Genomic DNA, 12978 nt, shown 5'->3' on the forward strand with positions numbered 1-12978 from the left:
TGTATGTGTGTGTGTGTGTTTACAAATTTCTAAGCAAACAATAGTGTTTTCTCCAATAAAAACGCTGCCTGGATTTTTAATATATCAGCAGGAATGGACCATCACCCTGTCTGAGCCAAAATAGCGTCCAGCCCATTTCCACCCCTGGCTATGTGGAATTCAGTTGGCTCAATCCCACTTGTGAAACTCCCTTGCAATAGGAAATAGAAGCTGTCCAGACAAGGATATCCTTTCGTTTTGAGCCATTCAGAGGCTGTGTTTCCGAGTGTGCGTGCTCGCTTTGCAGTTTGATTGGAGCTGGTGGCAAATGAATTTCAGGAGAACATTTACCCCCTACTTTTAATTTGCACCATAATAATCCCTCTGTCCCTGCTGTTCATGTTTCATAGGATTTGTAACCTCTTTGCACAGTTAAATGCTATATTTAATCTCAAGTCGCCACACCTGCCCCACATACCCTCATTACATACCTACCCAGCAGGCAGAGCGTCTTAAGAAAGGTGTGAAATGTGAGATGACAATGGTTGACACCATCATTTAACATGGCTGGTTAGCCAGCAGCGGGTTTATCTCAGGTCCCCTCTGCTATCTCTCCATCAGCTCTTCCAGACCAGATTCTGGACTTGTGATGGTTTTTCTAAAGTGAATCCTGCTGAAACTCTTCTGAAGGCTTCCAGCAGCAGCTCACTCTGCATTGAAGTTACACACGATATAAAATCTAGTGGAGAGTAGAACCTGTGTCCCGTAACACACAATGTGAACGCGCACTGTCACTGGGATCCATTGTAGAAGGTGATGTAGCTGTAGCAGTGGAAGTACTCCCTCATGGTGTTTCCTATAGAGCGCTGCAGGGACAATGTGTTTTTGTAGGCCAACCTGGATGTTAGCATCACCGTGGTTCCTTCAACAAAAAGCCACTGTTTTTTGTTGTTTCTTTTTTTTCCATGGGCTTTAGGATAAATGCACAAAATAAGCTCTGTGACAAACAAAAGTTTATGGTACTTACACATTTTATTCAGCAGGATAATCCTCACAAATGAGCTTTTGTGATTTTTTTTTTTTTTTTTTAAATACAATCACTATAAGGAAAAAGCTAATGTTAGTCTGTCAATGAACTACACCACGATTACATGATGTTAGCTAAACTTTCAGCTGTGGCTTGAGTTAATGTGCTTACCTCTTTCACAAAAGTCTGTCTTCTTACAAAGTTAGTGGTAGTTCGCAAAAGTGTGAGTATAAACACTGTAGGCTGTACAGGCAGACTGGTGAGCAGATCGTGATGATGTTTCACGTCCCTGACTTGGTTTCGGTCTCGATTAGCCACTTGTTAGCAAGCGCCCTCTTTTAAGAGATGTAACAGCTTAAAGAAATCACTGATGTATTTTATGTCGTTGAATAAAACGTGAAAATTTTCTGAGCTTGTGGTAATCACAGACCTTGTCACCTAAACAAAAAACCCATTCAAAAAAAACCTATAGACTTTTAAAATCTAACGGGTTTTAGGACTCATTCCTGCATTTTACTCGCAGTCTACACATGTAACCGTGCCCTGAATCATATGCTTCTAGTATATTTTCTTGTATTTTAAATGCATAACTATAGTGAATGCTGTTAATGTGTTGGTGACCGTCAGCTTAATACTGTGCCTGAGCGCCTCCTGTGTAGACACACACCAAGCGCCACAACTACTGCTGCAGCTGCTCCACTAACGTGCTGCTCATTCTACCCCTCGTGGATAGGCACGTCGTCAGACTTAAATACCTCAGTTTTTTTTTCTGCTCATTGTTTTGGCTGCAGCTCAAATGCTGGATGAGTAAAATATAGGAGCAAATCATTTTAGTCACGAGTCTTAGGTTGCAGAGAGTGGAAGAGAGCTTCACTGTGTCTATTCTGATTGTGGTATAAGAACAGGAAGATATCTCAGCCAACACAATGTGGTGACTGTATTTCACTGTGTTACCGTGATTGTACAGGGTTTCAGACATAATCGTTCCCAGTGGAAGCAGAAGAAATTCACCGCCAAGTTCAATTTAGATGGGATCAAATTCCTGGGGGTCACAGGTCTGATTACTGTCACCAGATCTCCTGTGATGGAGACAGAAAGTTTAAACCTACAACCAACAGGGAGACGCTTTTATATGAATTTCTTGTTTAAGAACAGCTGCTTCAAGATAGAAAAATATGTAATGAGGTATTGATATTCACCCGGCCCGTGGCTCTCTCTCACATCCCTCTGCCTCATATGAACTGCACTGACGTGACGATCATTAAAGGAACTCTATAAGTCGCCCTGATACAACTAGCTCTAGCAGGAAGTGGTCCCCATGATGTGTCGGTGTGGCCTGAAAATGAGTGAACATTTCATTGAAAGCCAGCTAATGCAGCTAATGGGAAGAGGACGTTATTGGTGGTTAACTCTTGGAACAGGAATTGGAATATATGACTCAGGATTTCAGTTGAAATGGTCATTTTTGCATTTTCACAGGAAAAAAACCATGATGATGATGTCATTTCTGTTCTGTTCCCTAACGTCTGGAGAATATTATTTGTAGCACCACAGTGCTTCATTGTGAAACAATTTGAAGATTGCACTTATATTGCCATTTCCATAATATTTTGATGAATTGTTCAGCCATACTGCTGGACCACATAGACGTGGAGCTGTGTAATGATTCAGATTGATTTTTATTTATTTATATGTTTATTATTAATGTGAAAGCTGGCTTTATTACCCTGGATGTCTACTGAGAAAAGCTTCATTGCACCACGGCTCCATCTCTGCGGTGGTTCAAGTGTTTTCCAGCTGGCTCAGTTGTTTTTCAGCAGGCATATTTCCAACATAACCAAGTTGTTTTGCAGAAATGTTTATGTTTTACCGTTGAAAACATGTTATAATAGATGTGGCTATACTTATTTTAATTGCTGCATGCCGTCCAAGCTTAAACCTGCGTCTGTGTTTCTCGAATAGCTTTTAAAGCTGAAGGACGACCATTGCATTCTTCTTCTGCTTCACAAGCTTTGTTGGAGCAGTGACGAGACAAAGAAACACAAAGAAAAAATAGTTTGTTATTCTGTAGATGAGACGCACCGATCCGAGCTGAAATGTGTTTCTTAGCGGGAATAACTTGTTAAGGAAGATAATGATTGTACAGTCAACCAATCATGTCTGTGCTTTACAATGGACCTATCTTGTGTTCTCGAGCTGTTCTCTGTGTAGTTCATCACTGACATTTTTTTGTCACTAGTATTTTTTTTTTCTCGTTTAGTATCTATCCATCGCACCAGCAGGGAGCTATTAGAGGCGAAACAAAACAAGAACTCAGTGAATCAACCATTTGTTTACCCACAGAGAAATGTCACGTTTAGTTACAGAGACGTTCGAGTGAAATTATCTATAAGACAACAAGAATAATTGAAAAGTCAGACAGATGAGATTGTGTTGAAATGTTTTGAATGACATCAGAAAACAGTTATACACAAATGCAGGTCCGACATATACACATTCAAATCAAATTCTGTGGACACAAGAGCAGCATATCCTTCACAAGTCCTTTCTATCGACTGTCTAGAGAAAATACAACGTCCCATCTCTGTAGTACACCACTTACCCGAAGCTTTATTCACTGCAGGCGGTGATTTGCATGAACTTCAGAGGTGCGAACACAGCCTCCAGTATAATGTCTGTACCCTGTCACTGTTAGCAAACACTGTGTCAGTCCCACACTAGGCTCAGATGCAAACACTTCCACAGCTGGGCAGATTAAGCTGAATTAATTTCATGCTTGTATCCTGAAATATTGACTCGTGCTGCCCGCTGCTTGTAGATTCCTTTATTTTATTTGTTCCTGAAACTCATCTCAGCATTTTCCCCTCTATTGTTGCACAAATGAAAGGGGGGGGGAGGGAGTGGAGGAGGGGGTCAGGAGAGGAGAGGAGAGGAGAGGAGAAGAGGAGAGGAGAGGAGGTTAAAAGAAAAGGACGAGGGAGGGAGACTGTCACGGGGGGATGCAATTAAGGAGAGCACTAGGCGAGGAAGAGAGAGAGGAGGGGTGGAGCGAGGGATACGTGTGGCTCGGCCTCTAACTGCTGACGGGCAGCTTTGTTATTTATTGTTCCTTTGTTGCCCGGCTCTCCCACAGCCAACAATGCACAATGTGTAACGTGGATGTAAAACGCTATTTCATGGATCAATGTATTGGGAACGGCGTTAGTCAGCGCAGGCTCCGATGGTCCAGCACAGACTGAACCTCCAGATGGCACTGCCATTCACTCGCATTTACATCCAGGTTGCTTTAAAAAAGGAGGGACCACAAAGAAAATCTGGGCCACATACCAAAACCTAACAGTTCAAAACCAAGGTCAATGAAAAATATGTGTAATTAAAACACAACATTAGTCAAAAGAGAGTTTATTGCTTTTCTCTGTTTGATATCGTTGTAAACTGAAATGATGATCAGATTCATCTAGAAACACATAATTAAGGTAATTGTTAGTTATACAGAACAGCTCATGCAGTCACTAGTACTAGCAATTATTGATACGGTGCACACTTACTCAAGTTCCTGCTTCTTTGAAATACTGGTAGTTGTAGTTTCCTTTTGAGAAACTATATGTAAACTTAACTGTGTTTCAGCAGTTGCATTGTAGTTTTCACTGCTGCGTTTATCGGACAGCAAGTTCCTTCTTACCATCTTCAGATTTACTTTGTAACACAGTGACTCTCACTGACACCCACTAATGAGAGTTTTTGATTGGCTATATTCACAAGTTATTCATTAAGTAAATAACAGTTAATGGAATTGGTTAACTTGAGCTTCAAGGTTCATCTTGACCTTGGAAAGAGTAGTTTGACAAAAATTGAAGGGCCACTTACTCTTCCGGAGCTTTCAGCCAAATCTCATGGTCCCCATCAGCAGATGCTGTAGTTTGCTCAGTTCAAGTTGTTACGTCACTCAGATCCATCCATTGGTTTAAGGTCAGGAGAAAGCTGAGGTCTCTAGAAAACACAACTAGTGAGTGGAGCTCACATTGAGAATATTTGTCAAACTTATTAATCTTTTAGTGAATGAAATAGTGATGACACCTCCCACAGTTTTCTCGCAGCCCAAAGGAGATGTCTTTGTGTTCTGTCGTACAGTAGATAACAGATATTTTATTTGTGAAACAGTGAAAAGAAGCAAAGCCTGAAATTAGAGCTGTCACAATATTAGATTTACATGATTATTGTGGCTAAAAGTTTTCAGGATAACGATATTATCAAGATATCTACAGAAAATGTGGGAAAAAATAATAATAGTATCAGTCAAAATCATGTTTAACTTTGTTTATCATGAGTTTTGTCTCTTTTTTTTGACAAATGAATTAGGCTCTACTACTTGTTTAGGAAGATGGAGAGAAAGTCTGGATCTCTAACTGTACAAATGCGAACAAAAAGATCATTTACACTTAATGTACAGTAAAAAGGTCCACAAGGCCTAAATATCTGATATCACAATGTTATCATGTGTGCATTATTAACACAATATCAATATTTCATTTATTAAAATATCACAGTTATCGTCAACACTGGTGCATCACGACAGCCCTTCCTGAAATTTAAGAGCCAGAGATATTGCTGGTACACATCAATCTTTTAGTCTTAACTCTGCCACTGAAGATCATTATTTTAACAGAAAGGGCAAAATGGATTGTTACCATATTAAATATTGGCACACAAATATTGGTTAAAAAAAAAAATATCAGCACGCTCCCAGTGCGAGTGTATCTGTCTGCCAGGTGTTCAGAGTCCATGTGAACTGCCTTTCAGCTTCTCAGGGTTCCGATCTAAACAGGAGAGAGAGAGAGAGAGCTCTTCCCTTGATTATTTGAAATTCTCTGGATTAGACTTCAAGAGTGAACAACTGGCCTACTTTCTCACTCTTCCCACTTCCACTCTGACTCTCTAGTCCATTTCACAGCCTAGTGAACTTAAAGCATGAAGGGGGGTAGAGTAGCTGGCTCAGCCTGGCTTATTGTGAGCTTTAGGACTCCGGTTCAAAATCAAATTCACCATGTTCTTAGATGTTGCCAAATACAGTGTTACAGTGGTGGGAAATTCCAGGACACTCTGTGTGGGTGGAGGTCTGACCTGCTGTGCCAAAATGTGGAGGTGGCGAGTTGCAGTGAAGACGATGATATAAGATTTCCAAAATCCAGGAACGGTGAAATCCAAACTCAGACTATTTCTGCTTGATTTCATTGAGCGTAGAGCTCCAGAGGTCCTGGCTCGCGCTTGCACCCTGGACCCACAGCTGCCAGATGACACGCACCCACACTGACAGTCGGCCTGGCTGGCCTCTCTCCTCTCCCTTGATTCTCATTACCAAACCCCCCCCCCCCCCCCCCCCCCCCCCCCTTTTCTTCAGCCGGCCTTTGTCTGCATTAATAAACACTGCACATGATGACCCTGCCTCAGGAAAGATGCATCTCTGTCTAATACATGACCTGAAAGCAGCACTTAGCGGCAACGTGATCAGCATTGACTATATGCATCCTGAGCCAATGTTCTTCCAGTGCACTACGAATTAAAATCAGAAGCATGTGAGAGGAGAGTTCAAATCAAAGCAACAGAGGTCGAGACTTTGACTTTTAGTTCCCAGTATGAGTCAAGTCGTACCAAGCCTGGATCCTACACTTCCCATACTGCAACTGGAAAAGATCTTTCCTCCCTCGGTTGTTTATCCTTTTACAGGATTAAGGTGCTTTATTTTGATCATTGATTTGCTGAATTTGTCATGTTTCACAATTGTGCTGGAGATCAGCAGTAGCTGTTCATGTATCAGTGGTGTGGTGACAGATACTTTGACTCTGTGACTCTGTCTCTGCTGGTTAGGCAAAAATAGATCAGTGCGTGAAGACGGCAGGATGGAGACAATTAGAGTTTCTCTCACTCACAGCTCATGTTAAAAAGATGCAAGTGACTGGTCCTGTTGACACTGGTTGGAGTGGGAGTGGGTCGTGTCTGGCAGACAGATGGTAACACAGCTGCATCCAGTGGACATCAGCTGTTCTAGTTTCACACTGACAACAGACGGACACAGCACAGGGTGAATTAACCAGGCAAGTGAAATGTGTTCACATCACAGCTCTGAGTGTGAGAGATGGAGAATCAAACATCCAGAATAGGAACCCAGGCTAATGACGAGACAGCATCTCAAATTCCACACACACGCACACACACACATGCTAACACACAGATGACAGACAGAGACACACACACACGCTCTGCCTTCACACCTCCCTGACTTGTTGATAGTCAGAAACTTCTCTTGGATGCATGCTGTGTAACTACAGCTCTACTCTGTCCAAACACCTCCACCTCCCAGAGGAGCATCCTAACGCACACATACACACACAAACATGCACGCGCTTCATGTTAAAATAGGCCAGAGCAGCCTTGGGAGCAGCGAGGCAGTCTATTGGTCGACGTTGTGTGTGTTTAGTCTGGCTGTCTGGCTGGCGTCATTCTGAGCGCTGTCTCAGGTTAGTCAACCACGTTCTGTCTGACTACATTGTAAGAAGCTGGCCTTGGGTTCATCTTCCCTCTCACACTTCCTCAATCATATCAGACGCACACTGTGTGTGAATGTCAGCCCCAGTTCTCATTTTAACACTGTAACTGTCCTTATTACAAGAGTCCCACACTAATTTAATTGAGTGTCCTCAATTCTGATGTTCTACTGTGCAATGTAGGTTTTTCTTGACCCTCATCACTATGATTAAACATATAGACAGTATACTTTCAAATATTATTATGTTAGTTAATAAAAATAATGAGAATTTGTTCAGATGTATTTGAATGCAGCTCATGTTGCATTCAAAATACAAATTTCCTGTTGCTCTTAAGAACCCACAGCTTTTCATCAGAACTAATTTCTTCCAAAAGAAATGGTCCCTGTGAAAACTGTCGAAAGTGTCATTTTGTTTCTGCGAAGTGAGCAACACAAACGAAACTCCAATCACGGAACGAGACATCTCAGAGACAAATGTCTGACATTATTCTCATAAGCAGGAACCTTGATAAGCAACAAGCTGCTGCAGTCAGCAGTGAGAAGATGAAATAAAATGAAGTGCACCCAAGGGCCCGCGTCCAGGGGGCATTCTACCTCAGGTAAACACGACATTTCTCGGCTCAATCTGACTATGTTGAAAACTTAAAGAAGATACTACTGAATTATACATCTAGAGCTATTGTGTATTTAATTTATGTGTTGTTCCGTTTGGTACATGCACTTCAGGTGTTCTTTCAGTTTCTTTGTAGTTGAGCTGTCTGGAAGCGTGTTTGTTTCTTCTTTAGTCCTCTCTGTGCTTATGAACGGGGTTATCTGCAGATACAAGCGCTCTAATTGGCCATTCACACAGAGAAACAGTCGCTGAGAGAAAGAGAGGCGTCTTAATAAGAAGTAAGAGGCTGCACCCCCGGGGGAGAGGATCAAGGGTGTGTTATTATGTGGATTATTGTTTGGTTGTTTGTGTGGAGTGTACAGCCGGGTATTGAAATCTGAAATCCCTGTAGGTTGACTGCATTTTAATAAAATCTTCCTGAAACTCTGCGGCACCTGTCCTCACTTTATGATGCTGCAGAAACACACAAGAAAAGAGGAAGCAGGAGGTTTGGGGTGTGTTTGTTTGTGTTTCGTTTTCCTCTGCGTCGCTCGCTGACTCATCTGTGTTTTTGACTCAAACTCAGCTGCCACTGTCTGCATCTAAAGACCTTTTATTCTGGTTTGCTTTTGCTGTTCTTCTTTACACCGACTGGTGCATGATCTGCATGACGAAACAAATGCAGGTCGACAGTTAACGCCCATCAGCACAGAGTGCGTGTCCACACTGTCTCACTGAAGAGGGAGAGGTGATGACCTCATCCAGCGTCACAGCGCACAGCACACCTTTGCCCACCTCTTCCTGTCATCTGTGCCCGACATGTACATTCCTGTGCATCTGAAGAGCGCCGCCAAGTGTCCAAAATGATACGAGATATAAAATAACATGAAATGACAAGTGGCACCTCCGTGGCCTTTCAGGATCTTAATACTAATACCTGATTAATGATCTGTTTACAGTAATAGTTGTGCTAGTAGTTATCTTAGTGGTTAGCCACTGAAAGTGTTTTTCCACCACATGGTCTCCACTCGACTTTCACTTTCAGTACCAGGTCCTTCTTTGTCCACTACAGACGTTAACCCCTCAATACAACGTTGTTACCATAGCGACCGCTCTGTGGTTTTGCAGGTTGCCATACTGAAGGTGTGGTACAATAACTAACAGAAATGCAATGGGCTGCAGTGAGCGGCATACAGTTTAAAAATGGCGGTTTTCATCGGAATGTCCTGTCGCAGTTGTGACGATTCTGTCTGACCAATCAGCGGTCTGCAGTGTTTTAATGTCGCCTTTTGGCATCGCCTCAACTCGCTTGCTGCCTGATACCATAAAAAGCACCATGTTGTAGGCACTGTCTGTGCCTACCACAGACAGGTCAAGTTGAGCTGGCAGCCTGCAGTGGAAAAGGGCAACTAGATCTAGATGCTTTTTTCTCCTCAGTCAGTTTAGCTAGTGGGTGATTTGGGACATTTCTTTAAAAAATAGCACTTGCTGTGTGATATAGGCCAATGTTTTATTCAGGTGGCACATTAAACACAGGAGAGCAGTAATTGAACTTTTTTTTTTTTATCCAATTCAGATCAATACCCTGAGCTCATTAAGCTCACACTCGTCAACCAGGACCTCCATTAGGACAGTGTATCTCAGCTGTTATTGCAATGTATGACAATAATTCACATCTGCTGCTGCCCAGTTTTTTTTTTTTTTAGGTTGGAGCCAAAGCTTGCAAAAATCAATTAGACTAGCTGAATTAGTGTAAATGTTAATTAATTTAGGAGTTACCACTAAAAGCTGTCTCTTAGCCCGACAACAGCGGATCACAGATCTGAACTGAATCTTCGACTTGTACTTTAACTTTTAATAGCTTGCATATGACAAAAGCTGAATTTAAGGAGACCAGATCGGGGATCTCTGAAGGATTCATATTTGACAAGTGGACTGTTACAGGCGAGGTGGCTTACCCCAGCTGCAGAGCACCATGGGAAACCTTGAGTAGTAGTTATTGTGGTAATAACAGCCCTCATTCTTTTCAGTTTGAACAACTCTTTGAAACCACAATGGTGCTTACACAAGGGACTCCAGCAAATCAAACGCTGGGTCATCTGGCAACAAGAAGACAAACCTGGCTCAACGGTGTCAGCAAGTTGGCCAATCTGCAAGTGCACGTTCCGGGTAGACTGCTATGGAAAGGGAATGAGGGAATTCTACTAAGACAGGTGATAAATGATTGTTATCAAGAAAAATAACCCTGTTGTAAAATCCTGTCTCGTAAAGGTCCGTGCGGGTGTTGGCGTCTGACAAGCCTCCAATCTCAAGGATTTGGAACCGGACATTGTGAATCATATTTCATTTGTAACACAACCCCTCCAACGTAGCCCCTTGTGTTTTCTTAAAAGCAGGTCTTACAAGTACGTGGCCTTCCCAAAGTACTGAAGCCTGTGATGTGTGTAGTCTCATCAGACATGTCAGCATCAGCATGTCACACCTCCAGTTAGCAAGTGCCCTTTAATACGACGACACACAGAACATTTCAGTTGGTTTGTTGTATAGACATCTGAGACATACCTCGTAGACACTCAAGGTATACCTTGTGTGTGTGTGTGTGTGTGTGTGTGTGTGTGTGTACACGCGTGCAGAGAGACCAGACAGGACTTATCTTACATATCTGAGGTTGAGTCAGAGGAGACCAGTGTCAGCTGGCTTTTATTTAGTTGTCTCCTGTCATCCACTGTTTGATCTGTCTTTTTTTTTCCAAGCAAAAATATGCAGTAAACAAACACACCCACACACAGAGACATGCACAGACAGTCGCTGTTGTTTGCTGTTGTCGTTTACTCACCTCCCTGACTTTTCCTGTCTGGAATTTACCTCCAGACAATTCCATGAATTCCATGAGCGGGAAAACCTGCTGTTACACTAAAACTTGGATGATTGTACCGGCGTTCTCAGAGCGCTGGTGTGTTTCTTCCAAGTGACGCAATGTACACTTTTACTGGCATTTATTTAATTATTCAGCAGTTAAATCCGTAAAGATGTTGCACCACGGGGCAGATTTCCTCCGGTGTGCCTTTCATGCTGTTAATGCCCTCTGTGTGCCTGTCGATGTGCGGCGCCTTTACACCACAGACTGTGTGCATACGCTGTTAATTATTCAAAGGTCTTGTCTTGGAAGGTGTGTTGTGTTAAGCCGGCCAACCATGCGTGATGTGTTTCTGAGCTGCATGATGATACCAGACTAGGAGCTCTGAGTCTACCCTGTGCTGGGGGCAAGGACACCGAGAGAGAGTGACCTGGTTTATTCATAGCACTCCACTGCTAATGTTCGGAGGCCTAAGGGATTGCTGAGCAGACTTCCTTACATTAGGCACATTCCTGACCCTGTTACTGTCTGCTCTGTTATTTCCCAGTGTGTAGAGGTAATTAAAGATGCCCTCATCAGTAGCACCAGGAAAACAAAAAGAAAAAACAACCACAATAACACGAGTTCAGTTGGGTTGAAACGTTGGAAATTGATTAATTAATGTTACATTTTAACTCCCTGAAAATTCTCAATTGCTTTTTTCCTCGCTGACTGCGAGGGGCATCACTGAGAGCCCAGGATGCTGCTATTAATCATTAGCTTTAATTAGCAGTACACAAGAAAAAGGAGTGCTTTAATTGGCTGGCCTGAGGCGGGATTCACAATGCAATATTTATTATGACGCCTGATGTCCTCTCTGAACCAACATTTCTACATCATATTGTTATGAAGCAAAGAGAAAAAATACATTGTAACACATTGTGCTATTACTGAAAGGTCTCTGTTATATTATAGCAGTAAATGAAGCCTTTCAGGTAGAACTGAAGGATTAATGTAGGGAGGTAGGAATTTATAAGGCATACAGGTATGGATGTTAGGTGATGGAATGAGAGCTGTTGTCAGAGCTGTGACTGAAATAAAGATGCCTGGACGTCACTCAGACAGAAGCCTCAGTCTAACCATGAACCTTTTTATGCCTCTGCACCGGGGACAGCTGTGACCAGAGGCATTATAGTTTTGGATTATCCATTCAGTAATGCCTTAAGGGAACTTCTTCAAATTTGTTGCAAACGTTCACTCGGACTCAAGGATGAACTGATTAGAATGTGGGGGTCATGGGTCAAAGGTCAAGGTCACTGTGGCCTCACGAAACAAGTTTTTGCCGTAACTCAAGAATTCACACACTAATACCTATGTAATTCAACACACACAACTAATAGGATACAATATTGAAATGATGATATTTTACATCCAAAATGTCAAAGGTCAACTTCACTGCGACATCATAATGTTCTGCAAAAACACCTGTGGCCACTATTCAGCGCTGTAACTCAGGAGCAGGAGGAGAGATTGTGATGTTTCCTGCGACTTGACCGGTTGGTGGAGGCGAGGCAGTAATTCTAGTTATTGAATTTTATGACATCTATTATGTGCACTGACACAAAGTTAGAATTATATTGCACATGTAAGCTGCCAAAAACGTACTGACTGCTGGTCACGCAAACCCTGTAAGTATACATGTGCATTTTGTGACAGAGTGTAGCTTGGAAACTGTGGCTGTGGCTGTCTGTCGTGACAAGCAAGTAAATTAATAAACTGACTTTTATGACACAGCGTTCTGTGGAAAGGATTACGAAAGAGCCCGACTCTGAGTTCCAGTCATATGTGGAGTTTGCAGGGCCAAAAACCAAAACACTCTCTCAGACGATCAGATTCTTGGCCTTCTCCTGATGTCGGCCATGTGCTCTCCAGCTGTACTACAGCTGTGTGTGTGTGTGTGTGTGTGTGTGTGTGTGTGTGTGTGAGTCTGTCTCTGTCTC

At 42.5% G+C, this 12978-nt stretch overlaps 1 protein-coding gene across 1 annotated transcript in view; it reads left to right on the plus strand.

Moving 5' to 3' along the window:
* Positions 1-12978, plus strand: part of tgfbr1b (transforming growth factor, beta receptor 1 b) — a 71941-nt gene that overhangs the window by 22928 nt on the left and 36035 nt on the right. The window lies entirely within an intron of this gene.

Source organism: Trachinotus anak, unplaced genomic scaffold (genome assembly GCF_046630095.1).
Source record: "Trachinotus anak isolate AG129_WGS33_773 ecotype Australia unplaced genomic scaffold, CSIRO_AGI_Tana_v1 ptg000009l, whole genome shotgun sequence".
Classification (NCBI taxonomy): domain Eukaryota; kingdom Metazoa; phylum Chordata; class Actinopteri; order Carangiformes; family Carangidae; genus Trachinotus; species Trachinotus anak.